A 15821-nucleotide genomic window follows, 5' to 3' on the forward strand; every position below is an offset into this window, starting at 1 on the left:
CGGCGAATATCACACCATATCGCTGCGCCCATTGTGTTTGTTTTTGAGGACTCCTGGTCTCTTCACTCTCTCCCGCTATTTGACTCCTCGGCGCAGTTTATTTTGTTGGCGTCAGCGCTCCATCAAAACTTAGTAGAGGGAGGCTGTCAAAGGGACGAATATTTGTTAGCATATTAGGCTCACAGAAGCCTGTTCCATCTTTGGCGGCGGCTCGAATGCAGAGATGGGCTTTGATCTTGGCTTCTTATCGTTACGACTGGAGATATCGGAAAGGATCTCAAATGCAAGTCGCAGATGCGCTCTCCAGACTGCCTGTTGCAGGTGGGACCAATGTAGATCAGACATATACACTAGCCGTTTTCCAAACTATGTCACTGACGGCCAAAGATATTGCCAAAGCGAGCAATGTGTCTAATTATCTTTCCCCTAAACAGATTACATTACTAATTTCTGTGATTATCCAAGTAAAACATAAAAAAAGACATAAAGTACCATCCCCAATGCTTTCCTTGGCCTCGCCGACTGTTCGCTTCTTTCCTTGATGTATTATAACGAGCACCCTCATTTCCCCTTGATTGATCTGCTTGTAGCTTACGGGGCTATCGGTTCTGGCAGTCTTGAAGCCATAGGTAGGGTAAGAGGGTTCTAGCACAGCTTTCGCCCTCACTCGTGATCACGTTCTACGTGACGCTGGCGGTAACAAAGGACGTCCCACGTCCGCCGCTATGGCTGAGGGTGGCGCTGGTGAAAACTCTCAAGGTTCGTATACAGACAACATAAATACCCAAGAAAGTAGCAGGGGGGACAGCGGCCGATGTAGCTCAGTTGGAAGAGCACCGGACGCGTTATTTCGGAGGTCGTGGGTTCGGATCCCACCATCGGCACGTTGTTTTTTCTTCTACTTTGTGTCTAATTATCTTTCCCCTAAACAGATTACATTACTAATTTCTGTGATTATCCAAGTAAAACATAAAAAAAAGACATAAAGTACCATCCCCAACGCTTTTCTTGGCCTCGCCGACTGTTCGCTTCTTTCCTTGATGTATTATAACGAGCACCCTCATTTCCCCTTGATTGATCTGCTCGTACGCTCAGCAAGGTATACCGATATACACTGGAAGCATGGCCAGCACAAGTTCAAGATGCCGAACTTGTGCCATCGCTCGGAGTTATCTCTCGAAGCAGGTTGCATCACGTGGTGGAACAGAGTTATTGTGCCCACAAAGTTGCAGGACTGTGTTAGGACTTTTGCACGAGGAACACTCTGGGGCGTCACACATGAAGATGCTCGCACTGAGCCTGCTATGGTGCCCAGGGTTAGACTCGGACATCGAAAAAACAATGGAAGCATGGCCAGCACAAGTTCAAGATGCCGAACTTGTGCCATCGCTCGGAGTTATCTCTCGAAGCAGGTTGCATCACGTGGGGGAACAGAGTTATTGTGCCCACAAAGTTGCAGGACTGTGTTAGGACTTTTGCACGAGGAACACTCTGGGGCGTCACACATGAAGATGCTCGCACTGAGCCTGCTATGGTGCCCAGGGTTAGACTCGGACATCGAAAAAACTGTAAAACTCTGCAGCATTTGCCAAGCAATGCAAAATACTGCTGCCCGTGCTCCACTCGAGCCTTGGCCGTTTCCCGCCCGCTGCTGGCAGTGAGTACATGTAGATTTTTTTAGTTTGAAAAAACGACATTTCTCCTGTGTGCCGACTCGTTCTCAAAGTGGCTCGAAGTGTTCCCTATGTCCTCAACTACCGCCGCAAAGACCATCGAGTGCTTGCGAAGTCTGTTTGCTGCTTACGGATTCCCTGAACTGGTTTCTGATAATGGCCCACAGTTTTCATTGCAGGAATTCTAGGAGTTCCTCGATACATGCGGCATCCGACGCACGTACAATCCCGCCATACTATCCGGAGTCCAACGGGGCAGCCGAAAGGGCAGTTCAAACGGTCAAGAAGAGCCTTCGCAAGCACCTCCTCCACGACAGCAAGGAAGTTAACAGCAGATCGCTGCGGGAGAGACTGGATCACTTCTTCCTGGCGTATCGGACAACACCTAACACGGTCACAGGTAAGTCTCCCGCAGAACTATTCCTGGAACGAACGGCGCGCACAAAGCTTTCATTATTAAAGCCGTCGTTTCGTGATGACATGGAGAAAAAGCAAGAAGTAGTAAAAAGGCCGCTTGATAAACGAAGATCGATTTTCCGTTCATTTAGGGAGGGCGACTTCGTATAGGTGAAAACCGTCAGGAAAGAGAAGGTGTCATGGACGGAAGGGCGTATAGTACGGCAAATCAGCCCTGTGACCTACCTTGTAGAAAGGCAGAACGTCGTCCGGCATGTTCATATTCATCATTTGCATTCGTGAAGTTGTTTCCGACATGCAGGGTTGGAGACTGAGGCGATGGGTTCTAGATTAACCAGGACCAAGGACTCTGCACGCCATCAGGAGGCCTTCGCTGAACCCCAACAGGCGCATCATGAGGTGGACATGCCTGCCCTGGGGATACCCAGCACGGATGCAGATGGCTTCACCGCACGCCAGCAGGTGCATCCTGAGGTGGGCATGCCTGCACCTCCCCTTCTGGAAGATGCTACAAATCGGAACCCACCACCACCACCACTGGAAGAGCAGGAAGCGCTACCTCCAGCTGCCGGTATCGGGGATCCTCGGACGCAAGCCGAAACTCATTCAGACTCTCAAACACCTCTGCGCAGAAGTCAGCGCGCCCGAAAACCACCTGACCGGTACACTTCTCATGATTTCCGTCATTGAAACCAAGGATTAAAGACAATGATCTTGGGGGAAGGAAGAATGTGATAGCGCGTGTGCATGATGCACTACTTGCGAACTGATAGCAGCAGCGGATAAGTAACCGCGCTGGCTATATAAGCGCGTCAAAGAACGAATAAACGTCATTCCTTATCCTGCACCTGGTCTGGGCTGTTTCTTTGAGTACGGCCAGCTCGGCTGCCGCCGCTACTACAGCCATAAACGCAGCTGTATCACAGCCTTTTCAAAACAGTATTCCAGAAGAGATGCCAAGTGCTTTGCTAAATGAATATTTACTTTGCTGCATATAAAGCACATTAGAGATGCAATAGATGTAGAAGGAGGCATTGACAAAACCTAGAACACATTAGGCGATGTACGCAGTACAGAAAAAAATACACAAGGCAAGGATGAACATTTAGGTAGAGAGAAAAAATAGCAAAGCGTTGATTTTCGAATTACGGCAAATGCTGTATAACAAAACAGGCATTATACAAAAGGTACACAATCACAGTCGCGGCTACCTTAGCTAGAGTAACTTATATTGTTCAGGGCAGAAAGGAGTACTGATGCTTGGGGGAAGGCCACACGTTCACTTCCGTGTTTCGGCTGTAGTCCATGGGTTCATGCAGTTCCTGTTGTTCCTGCGAAACTGGCTTAGATTTTGAACACTTTGGCTCAGCATGCTGGATAGAGTGGCATGTGAAGGAACTAAGGCACGCTGTTGCGCCAACATGGCGTGTTCTCCGGCAGGTGCGGCCAGGCCAGACGTGGTTTGCCGAACGGCTAGTTTTGCTTAGTGTTGCATTTAGCAGGGCAACCGGAAGGTGAGAAAGGTCTCATTTATGTCAAAATGCGCAGAATTTCAGGCAGCTTAGTTAAAAAAGACCGTCTGCGCTTCACAAGGTCTCGTATGAAGGGCAAGCTAACATGGCGTGCTCCCTGGCCGCGGTGAGGCCAGGCCGCGTTAGCCACGCCTGATGCAGTTTTGTGAACGGCTAGTTTGGCGTTTTGTCGCGTTGCATTTATTCGGATAACGGTAAAGTGAGAAATATTTTATCGCGCTGCAAGCTTAATTTCTTCAGTTTTTCGGTGCTTTTGAGGAGCATTATTAGTTTAGTGGCTGTTATTTCACTCACTGTAGAAATGCATTTTCAGATAGGTACGGTTACCCTGCATTTCCTTACCTGTACATTGCAGGAGTAGCTTTTCTGCCAAATTTACGAATGACAACTTTCCTGTTCTGGAGCATAACTGCTGTTTACCAAGGATCAGTTCGCACCCACATGCACAAATGTGTGCGCGGTGCAGTGCAGTGGCCTTAAAGTTCATTGCAACCTTCTGCTTCATGGTCATCCTTTTCTAACAGCGCTGCATGAACCCATGGACTACAGTCGAAGCACGGAAGATGCGACGAGTGAACGTGTGGCCTTCCCCCAAGCATCAGTACTCCTCTCTGCCCTGAACAATAAAGTTACTCTTGCTAAGGTCGCCGCTACTGTGATTGAGTACCTTCTGTATAATGCCTGTTTTGTTATATAGCATTTGCCATAATTCGAAAATCAACGTCGCGCTACTTTTTGTCTCTACCTAAGTGTTCTTCCTCGCCTTGCGTATTTTTTTCTTTACTGCGCACATCGCCTAATGTGTTCTAGGTTTTGTCAATGCCTCCTTCTACATCAGTTGCACCTCTTATGTGCTTTAAGCGCAGCAAAATATTCATTTCGCAAAGCAATACTTTTTGCAATACTGTTTTGCAAAAAGCTGTGACACAGCGGCGTTTATGGCCAGTTTAGAGCACTGGTAATCTGTTTATTATTTTGTTATGCATGACGAAAATATATACAAACACTAGCAGACCATGTAAAACCAAAATAAAGTGCCAAAAGGATAGTGAGTGAGTGAGAAGGCTTTATTTACACCGACATGGACCTCGGGGCCGGGGCTCAGCCAGGGAGAGGGTCTCCTTGCCGGCTCTCCTGTGCCGTGGCCGCAGAGAAGAACTTGGATTAAGCCTCCTCCGCCAGGCGCAGGACGATCTTTTGTTCATCCACATTTAGGCTGCGAATGCAGGACTCCGAGGTAATTTGATCAAGGGGATCAGTTTCTTTATCTCTCGGAGAATCGGGCCACTGCCAGGTTAGGTGATTTTGACTCAGAGGTACGTTGCAAAGATTGCAAGCCTCTGGGTCCCCTGTCAACTCATTATGCAGAGTAACGTGAGGAAAGAAACGATTGGCCTGAATATTTCGCCAGGCCCTGCATTCGGAGGGTTTTAGGGACCTATCTGATGGTGGACAGATCCTTCTGTTTAGTCTGGGAGTCTCAGAGAGCTCCTTGTAGGTGATGAGGGGGTCTTTGTCTCCGGGTAGCGGGGTCTCTATGGCCGCTGGGGTGTATACATCTTGAGCGAGGCGATGAGCAGCCTTATTGCCTAGTAGAACCTCGTGAGCTGGAACGCAGATGACTGAAACCTCAAGGCTTAGCGGGTGCTTTCTCAGTAGACTGTCCGCCTGCTTGGAAATTAGGCCTTTGTCGAAGTTCCTAACAGCCGCCTTATTATCTGAAAGGATAGTTCTGGCTTTAGTGCCTGTACATGCTAGCGCTAGCGCAGCGTCTTCAGCTATTAAAGCGTTACGCGTATTAATGGATCTAATTGCTTTCTGGGAGTGATTGCCATCTACCGCTGCTATGACCGCGGCCCCTTCTAGCCCGCAGGCAGCATGTAATAGGCTGATTCCTCAGGAGGGTCGTTTATTAGTTTGCTTTGAATAAATTTTACTCTATGCTGTTTTCGTTCCTTGCCATGAATCGGGTGCATATTCTTAGGGATCGGTGCAATTTTATAGTTTCCGCGTCTCAAGCTCCAGGAGTTCAGCGACATAGGGTGGCTCACCTACCTGACTGAAGCTTTAGTTCTTGCAGTAATTTTCGGCCCACTACAGTGGAGTTGAGCCGCCAAATCTGGGTCTCCCTGACCGCATTAGCGATCTCTTCCTAAGTATTATGCATTCCCACAGCTAGAAGCTTCTCTGTCGACGAGTTGGGGGGGATGCCTAAAGCCCTTTTGAATGACGTTCTGATCATTTTCTCTAACTTCTCTACTTCACCAGGATTGAGATTGAGAAAGGGGGTGGCATAAGCTATCCTGCTGATTACAAAGGCACGAAGCAGTTTTATTAGGCAGTGTTCTCTGAGGCCTTTGTTCCTGAGAGGTTCGTCTGAATATCCCCGTTATCTTGTCGACATACGGCTGAAGCTTTGTCAGGATGATGGTGTTTTTCCTATTCTGCTGTAGGAAATACCCCATCCCCCCCAGGATCCTAATGGTGCTGACTCTCGGTAGCTTGCTCCCTCCCATGTAAAGCTCCACTGGTTTGTGTAGGTGCAGTAGGTGGGATTCTCTGTTTAGGTGTGATTTGCTGCACATTGAGAAAAGGTCAGATTTGTGAGGAGAGCAAGATAGTCTTCTGTCTAGGACGTAGTTTTCAACTATATACGCCGCTTCCTGCAGCCTATGCGATATATCGGCGCAGGAGCCTTCATCGGTCCAGATTATTGTATCGTCTGCATAGATGCTATGCTTGATGCCTTCTATCTTATTAAGATGGGACGAGAGATCTTTCATTGCAAAAATGAAGAGTACCGGGGAGCAGCGCATACTAGAATTCAAATCGCGCGCCTTTCCTCAAGACCGGAAGTAGTTTCCGCCGGCCGCTTGGTGCGCTACAGTCACATGGGCTATTGGGCTTTATGAGAGTGTCTGCTCTTTACCAATCTCTTTCTCTATGAGCAAGGTTCGGGGCCTTTTTTGCCCGGTGGGGGGCTAGCGCGGGGCGGCCAGCCAGCGTCACGAGCCAGCGGGATATGCCAATACATCCTTAAAGCTTCAAGAAATGGCCTAGGCGTATTTGCTCCAGTTCCTGCCACGCGAAGAGCAATGTTTCTAGTGCCGCCGCTAGTGCTTTAGCCCTATAGCTCTCCCCATTCGTTCAGCAGTGTGTATTGTTTTGTTGCGATAAAGCCCTTACCACTGGTATGTTTTATCGTTATTTACTGTCGTACGAGTCGACAGCATGTTTCCAGCGCAGTGGGTTTCTTTTGTTTGTTGTTCCTTTTTATCTGTGCTTTTCAGTTCAGCCGGAAATAAACTGCTGTTTTTAAAAGAGACTGGATTTGTCACTCGTCAGGCGAGACCATGGCTCGCGGACCCGTTTTCTGAAGGCGGGGCCTTCAGTTTATAGATATGAAAGAATAAAGCTATGGTTCCTGAAGTGCGTAATAAAACCTTTTTCTGCCGTTAGAAAAACACCTATGGGCATACGAATGCAACGCACGCAGAAATGCTTTTTTAAAAACACCACATTCTTCCTAGTCTGCACCTCACACGCTTGATTTGGCATTCGACTACTTATTCCCAGGCCGCGGGTTCGACCATGGCTGCAGCGGTCGTATATTGGGCGGAGTCCACATGCAAAAAAAAAAATTAAACCGTGTTTTGTGAGTTATTAGCGCAAGTTGAGGTAGTAATCATCAAATGTTTGTTCTTTTTTCTTTTGTAATGACGCGCAGGAATAATACAAAAACCAGTCATTCACGTGGATTCTGCGAAAGAGCGGGAAATAATTTAGTACAATACGTTTGCGTTGAATTTTGGCTTTGGTTCCAATTAATTAATGCGAAGTTCTTTTTACACGTCACGCGCAAAGCCCTAGTTTTATATTGGCTTTCAAAATTTGTTTTTAGCATACTTAATTATAGTGTTTTCTGCCTTCCTAATCCTCTTAATTCACTGCTATTGATAACTTCTAATCGAAACGAGATGGGAAGGGTTGGTATATTTACCCTGAGCATCAACTATAATAAAACGTCTGAGGTATCGAGTGAAAAAAGCGTTAAAAACTTTGCCCGCGAACGTTCTCCTTTGAGCAAACAAATGCACTGTGGAAGCTGCTATCCTGGTTTTAGCTTGGAAGGAGCAGCTTCTCTTTTTGCAATTTCGACGAGTAAACGTTCACCCACTTGCTATACGCAAAAAACAACACCTCGTTTCGCATTCAAAACTACATGATATTTACTTTTATTTAAAAAGCCCCAATCATGAGATTTAAAATTTTTATTTTTAATCAGGAGATAAAATTTTTGTTTTTATTATTTATTCATAAACTTAGAATAAATCCTTCACCGTACATAATACTATCGAACATTAGACAAACCCGACACTCCCACTCTCTTTCTCTGACCCCGTACTTTGCCAAGTCTAGCTTATTTCAACACTCTTTCTTTCCCCAGATTATTAATGATTAGAACAGCTTGCCAGCGTCCTGCCTACAGTCTACCTAATAAATGAGCATGTTTAGCATAATTTCATGCTCTGCTATTATCATTCTTCATTTTCTGCTGTTCGTGCTCTGTTTTGTTTGCATTTTGATAGTACTGATCACTGTAATAATTTATTTTAATCCACTCCTGCTTGGGCCTCATGGCCTGCAGTATGTAATTAATAAATAAATAAAAAAAAACACTAGCGAAATCATCAGACGGTTTTATATGTGGTTGTAGAAGATATACATTAACATTACCATGCCTTACCTCACCTAACCCTAAGTATTCGATCAAAAGTTTGGCTATCACCAGGTCATGCCTCGATTTAGCTGTAGTTAGATTTTACTTGACATGCATTGCCAATTAGATATTTCGCTCGCCGTTGGGAAAGAGAGCAAAAACTTCACGAGCAGTGCATTTCACGTCGTTGTCTCTACGGACCGCCAACAGCGCAGCAAACGTTTCGCACGTCATACTGATTACCTACGTTAAACCGCTCCCACTGTTTCGACCTTGTCACATACATCTTCACTATGATTTGTGAATAGAAGACAATGCACTAAAGTCGGAATTCTGTCTTCAGGAAAGATATTCACATCCAAAGAATTTTGACCCGACCAAACGCTACGCACTTGTGCACTAGATGAGGTATTGTTTAAATATGATTTATATTCTATGCTTATCATCTGTGAATGATATTTAGTTGGGGTTTCGCTATTTTGTGGCGAGATTGAGAGAAAAAAAATTCAGATGTTCACCCAGTTGATTTCATAGAAATGGATAAGAGTGTTTGGTTTCTCAGTGCTAATCTTGCACCCATGTTATCAAAATGTTTCAAGTCGAAGCTACTGACACTTATGAATCAGGTATCGTGGCTTACGCAAGCAGAGGCGGCTACGCAGTAGGTGAAGATCTGCAGTCCTGAAAGCGTGTACACTATCTTCATAGCAATGGTTGTGTACCCTGATACTGTTACCAAGTGCGGTTTTGAACACTTAACAATTTGAAGGAAACACCCTTGAAAGTCTGCAGCAAAACTGGAGTCTTTGAGTTAATGGCCATTATCATCATCATCAGCCGCAGCAGCCGGACTATAGCTAATGCAGGGTGAAAGCCAGGCCCATATTCTTCCAACTAATCCGGCCGAGTTCTAATTGCATCCACTTAGCACATGCGAACTTCTTAACCTCATCCGCCCACCTGACTTTCTGCCGCCCCCTGCTGCGCTTTCCTTCCCTTGGAATCCACATTGTTACCCTAAGCGACGGCGTAATTCCACCTCCTCAACGGTAGGGTCCCGCAACATCTTTCCCCTAACTGGTTGCCTCTGAGCGAGTTAAGCTGCGATTGTTATTAAAAGGTGTCTCTGAAGGCAAAACTAAAGATAACATACAGTCACTAAAGGCAGGAAATGATTACGGCGAAGCTAATTGAATAGTGTTACCGTTGCCATGCTGCCATCTCGTGGTTCTGTTCGCTGCTGGCTTTGCGGCTATTAAGAATTAAAAAACATCCCATAATGCAACCTAAAGGGCAATAGCCCTCTGAAATGATCTTGGTAGGTTTTTTTAATGTTGCTTTAAAAACAAATTCAGAAAAGGGTAACACTTACAGGATTCGAACAGATGTTGTATTTGTCCGGTGCTCAGGTAAGAAGGGTTGATTCATTGCGCCATTAAATCTTTTTTTTTCGCTATCGCTGTCCTAGCAGCACGACCAAAAACAAAGTACTTTTACATGACAATAAAAGCAACAATCACTTTCCGGCTACTGCACGATGATAGAATTGAATTAATGATTTTATTTTGTCGAGGACTGGCAGCCACTCAGGTTGAGGAACTTGCTGCCCAAAACGTCCTGTGTGTAGGTGATGCTTTCAATGAAATACTGATAAGCAGGATGCACAATAATACGTTCATGTCTTATATTCATTCGCGTGCGCCAAACACTCTGCACGCAGAACAACATTAAGACACTTCACCTGGTTCTGCGCATGGTAGGAAACGCATTCCAAAAGGCGTCAAATGTAACTGTTTTTAGGGTGCGTTTCAAGGCATCCAAAAAAAAAAATAGCATCCTGACAGTCTAGAAAGATATGTTCGATTGTTTCCATCTTTTTACATATAATACAATCGACCTACCGTCGTACAAAAAGATCTTTGCTCTGCAACCACGGCGTCACCGGAAATGTGCCAATGTGATTCCCCGTGTCTACAGTGAGAATGATACTGAGAATCCGCGAGTGAAAGATACTGCGCCTTTCCGCTCCTGTAGACTAATTATATTGAACGTCGGTGAACTTGAGTGCGTTCAATGAAATTCTTATTGTATTCGACAAGGGGCACGCATTGTACCGTCACGACGGCTTATGACGTCGCAAGGCGATTGATGCATACACGACGCTGACCCCATCGGGCGTCGGATCCAGGAGTCCGTGAGCCTTTTAAATTGCCGCTTCCTCGAACGCCGCACCACACAGCAAACAGATGCAGACCCAAATCTCTGGGAGGCGTTAGTACAGCAGGGACCAGCGGCGTTTGAAATTGATTTACAGGATAGAAAAGGCGGAGTATGTGTCACAATTATTCGCGTAGACATTACCATGCCATGAAGGAATAGACCAATGCGAAGCATTTGTTACGCTTTTTACTAGATGCAGCGTAGACTTCTCACCTATCATGTAATAACACTTCACTATCGAGAGGGAAGGAAGGGCCCCGCCGGGGTGGTGCAGTGGTAAGACGCCCGACTACTGTGCCGGAGTTCCCGGGTTCGAACCCGACCTCGGCGGCTGCGTTTCGATGGAGGCGAAACGAAGAGGCGTCGTGTGCTGTGCGATGTAGCCCACGTTAAAGCTCCCCAGGTGGTCGAAATTACTCCGTAGCCCTCCACTGCGGCTTCTCTTTCTCTCTTTCCACTTTCACTACCACCCTCCTCCCTTCCCTTACAGCGCAGTTGCGGTGTCCACAGAAAACAAGTGAGACAGTTACTGCGCCTTTCCCTTCCTACAAATAAATCAGGTTTTTTTTAAAATCAGAGGGAAGGAAGGAAGGAAAAACTTTATTTATGCCTATATTACTTCGCGGTTTTTGGGACGTCTTCGGAGATGTCTGCGTGTTAAATCCACAAGAGTCTTCGTCTGCCTCGTCAACTTCAGCACAATGGTCGGTTGCCCTCAGTCCAGGGCTCCGCTGGCTACTGCCGCCCGTTGGGCTCGCTGTACTAGACCTTGCTGATCTTCGAAGCGGTCGCTGGACAGCTGAGTCTCCCATTGCTCGGCACTCGGGTTTCGAATTTTGGGGACCACATCTATGCTTTGACAGGCTAATGTGATGTGATATAGTGTTGGTTTTTCATCGCACCATGGAGATCTGTCCGCGTATATGGTAGGGTGCATTTTGTTTAGTATGTGTATGTTTGGGTATGAACCCGTCTGTAATTGGCTCCATATAATAGCTTCGTCTCTGGTGAGAGAACTGTGCTGTGGGGCATATGGCATTCTTCTTCCTCTATAGTTATCTAGTATGGCCGAGTATGCCTTGGGTGCTGGCAAAAGTTTCGCGGACTCGTCGGATGCTCAGAAAGTAGTGTATGCTCGAGCTATCCTGTAGGCCTCTTGGTTCCCTGCCACCCCAATGTGCCCCGGTACCCACATAATTTTGTGTCTGACCTTGTTTTCTTCGTGGTTGTTAATTCTGTCGCTCGCTTCCAGGAGTATACGGAGCTCGTGACGACCAATCCTACCATTCATGAAATTTTAACAGGCTGTTTGAGAGTCCGTGAGTATCGTTAGCGACCGCCCAGTTCTATAGCCCTCCGCCCCCGCTAGAGCAACGGCTACTTCCTCGGCCTCTGCTACTGTACAGTGTCGGATAGAGGTGCTGGTCACTTCAGGTAAGGACGAATCGATCACCGTGGCGACAGAAATTTTGTTGTGGCCTCCTCTCGAGGACGCGTCTGCATACACGGTCGTGTCTTAAGGACCGTATGTTTTTTTAATAAAATCGGCCCTTGCTTCTCTTCTACCTTGGTAGAGGTTAAAGTCCATGTTTCTCGTGATTGGAGCTACCTTGAGGGACTTGCGAAGTTCTTCGGGGATCGCTATTTCTCGCATCTGCCCACAGTAGCCGAGTCTCTGTAAGAGCGCTCTTCCAGTCGTTGTCTGCAGAAGCCTAAGTTTTTGTGACTCAAGCTGCGCCTCGCGTAGCTCTTCGAATGTGTTTTGCAATCCAAGCGCCATAAGCTTTTCTGTAGACGTGTTGCGCGGTAATCGGAGCGCCGTCTTATACGCTTTGCGTAGCAGGGCGTCCGCTTGTTGTATTTCACTCTTGTTGAGGCACTGGTAGGGCAGGCTGTACAAAATTCGGCTCACTACCAGGTTTCTAACTAGTTTTAGTGTGTCCTCTTCGTGCATGCCATGCCGCCTGGTGGTGATGCGGGTGATCATGCGTGTCACTTGTAGCGTCGTTGTTTTGAGCATGGTAAAAGTGTGACTACTGCGTTGGTTAGATTGAACCCACATACTTAATATTCTTATTCCTGTCTTTTCCGGGATGGGCATTCCTTCCAGGTAGATGTTGAGTTTCAGGTGCTTTCTGGTTGGGACGGTCCGGTTTTGTTTGCCTCTCCACACTCGAAACAGCTCCGAGTTCTCGGTCGAGCATGCGAGTCCTCTTTCTCCGAGATATTTCTGTACATAAGAGGCCGCTTCCTGTAGTTTTTCTTCCTTCTCTCCTAGGGAATCGGTGTTCGTCCAGACTGTTATGTCGTCTGCATACAAGGCGTGCCTGATGCCTTCAATCTTTAGTTTTAGTGCTAGACCTATCATAGCTATATTGAAGAGGATAGGTGAGATGACTGATCCTTGGGGTGTTCTTTTGTTGTTCGCGTGAATTTTGTTCGATCGAAGGTCTCCCACGCCGATGGCGGCAGTTCTATCTGAAAGGAAGTCTTTGACGTACCCGTAGATTCTGCGTCCTCAGTCCATGTCGTCTAGGCCTCTAAGGATCGCTTCGTGACTGACGTTATCAATGCTCCCTTGATGTCGAGGGCCATTATGACATTTTCAACCGTTCGGGGTACGTTGCGGAGCACATCTTGTATTTGAAACAGCACGTCCTGCGTCGAGAGTTTTGCTCTGAGCCGAACATGGTATGGGGTACATGTTCATTATCTTCCATGAAATTTTGCAGTCTGAGCATCAACACCCGCTCGTAAAGCTTGCCGAAGCACGACGTGAGCGAGATGGGCCTGAGATTTTCAATTTGGAGCTGTTTGCCAAATTTACGAATCATAATTACTTCGGCGTGTTTCCAGTCTTCGGAAACCGTCTCCGCCTCCCAATGTTTGTTTAGAAAGCTGACGAGCTCTTGTATGAGGTCGTCACTCAGGTTTCGGATCAGGGCATTGTCGATCGAGAACAAGGACTCTTATGACCCTCAGCTCACACCTCTCTCTCAAAACCCCAACAAATAATCTGGCGACAGCTACAAGTCAGAACCTTTTCCTCCCCAGCTTGGTTGGCCTTGGCACACCCGGGCCGGTACGACCCCACATGCTCTCTATGTGGCGCACTTAGAGCCACCTACAATCACAATGTTTCTATGCGACGATTTGAAGCCACCGCCCCAGTGGGGCCTCACGGACCAAGAGGGTTAGGAGATCGCGGTCTCCAGCTCGGACCCAACAGCGCAAAAGATGCTGGTTGACTGGGCTGAAGCAATCGCTGCCAGGCACGGCCTGACAAACACCGGCCGGGATCACGAACCACCTCAACCCTTGTAATGTACCCTGGTTTCCACAATAAATGTTTCACCACCACTTCACCGCCCCATTTGCAACAAATGCGTAGCAGAATGCCGCACTCAGCCTTTTGCCTTTCACCCCTTTCGTCGCCAAAGAGTGTCGATTTTCATTCCATATACTTTCTACTCAAGTAGAATCCTTTCCGTTAGCCTCCACATCTCATCCACATAGGTGGGTACAGGTAAATTGGAACTGTTCTATACCTTCCTCTTGAGTGATACCAGTAAGCTGCTAGATATAATCTACGAGCACTTCTGAAATAATAATAATAATAATAATAATAATAATAATAATAATAATAATAATAATAATAATAATAATAATAATAATAATAATAATAATAATAATAATAATAATAATAATATTGTTTCAGAGGGAGAGAAAAATTTGGAGGACGCGGACACTGAATCCTACTACATAGACGCAGCAGTCAGAAGCGGGGTACACGGTAGCGGTTGTGATTCACCAACAACTGGTTGATGCTCTCACCATCTGCGATGAAAATATAGAAATGGCGGAGGAGGTGGCCATTGCTTTAGCCGCCACGCATACCACCTGCGCCTATATAATAACAGACTCTACGGCTGCCTACCGCAACTACATCAAAGGGCGAATATCCCCAGGCTGCCAGAATATTCAAAAATTATGGACACCCCGAACAAGACAAATGCCTCGTCTGGACACCGGGACATCAAGGCGTGGAAGGGAACGAGTGCGCCCATGCCGCTGCCCAAGCTCTCCTCCCCGGGACTCGACCCCTCCATCCTCCACACCGCCCTATCCCTGCCCTCTGGCGACGTATGCGGAGAGGTTACAGCACTGCAGACTCTCTCGCAGAAAATATCCACCCCCAGCCAAGGGGCTCTCCAAAGCGGAGGAAGTCAGATGGCGACGCCTACAGACAGGTACATATAACACACCAGCCCGTTTAAACACAATACACCCCGGGTTCTGCGACCCCAAATGCAAATATTACGGGGAAAAGGCAGGCCTGCACCACATGGTGTGGACCTGCCCACACAATCTTCCAGATGATCCGAATGCAGTGCCAACAATTGAGGGGTGGGAGGCTGCCCTATCCAGCTCTGGACTAGAGGCCCAACGGGCCCTCGTGACACGTGCGCGGGTAGCAGCGGCAGCCGCTGGAGTCCCGGACTAGGGACCCCACCTACACATCCCCCTCCCTTAAATATACTTAATAAAGTTTTTCACTCACTCACTCACAAGCTTCTCCTTCAAGAGTGGAACGCGATAGCGTTATTGCACCTCGTCGAGAAAACTTACTAAACGCAAGGGTATTGGGGCATCCTCGCACCGGTACCCGCGCGGCCCGAAGGGGAGAAGCGGGTTAGCGAAGATAGTGATCCAAAGAAAGGAAAGACGCTTGATTCTACAACCTGTGAGGGTGCATGGCGAAACGTCAGGGGCGAGTGGCGCGCCACGTGTCGGGGCAGCGCCGCACATTGCGAGGAGGGGTTCTTCTGTGTTTGCCGCAAGATGGCTCTGCATGTGCGCAGAGCGCAGAAGAAATGTAGCGGAAACGTACTTCGCTACTCGTGTAACTGCGACTTCTGTAAGTAACATGCTCATAATTACCGATATACACTGCAGTATAACTATAGTGCCTAGAATATACTGGCTAGTGTGACGAGCGCCCGCGCTTCCCTATGGGCGAGGATGGCGCTATTTGCAATGAAAGCCAATCGTTAGCGGCAGAGGGCGCTGCTTGTCAAGAGGGTGCCACCTGAGCAGACGACGCAGTTTTCTCTCTTCAGAATACGGCAATCTGTTGGTGTTGTGCGTGCGTGTTAAACCTGCTTCTGCGCCTCTTTTGCTTTCACGAAGGTGCAGTAGTTTATTTACGGAGTAGATGTTTGCTCATACGAGTCGTTCCGCACTTCTACCTGCTCGGCG

The sequence above is a fragment of the Amblyomma maculatum genome, chromosome 6 (genome assembly GCF_055883805.1).
Source record: "Amblyomma maculatum isolate TAMU_Amacu chromosome 6, ASM5588380v1, whole genome shotgun sequence".
Taxonomy (NCBI): domain Eukaryota; kingdom Metazoa; phylum Arthropoda; class Arachnida; order Ixodida; family Ixodidae; genus Amblyomma; species Amblyomma maculatum.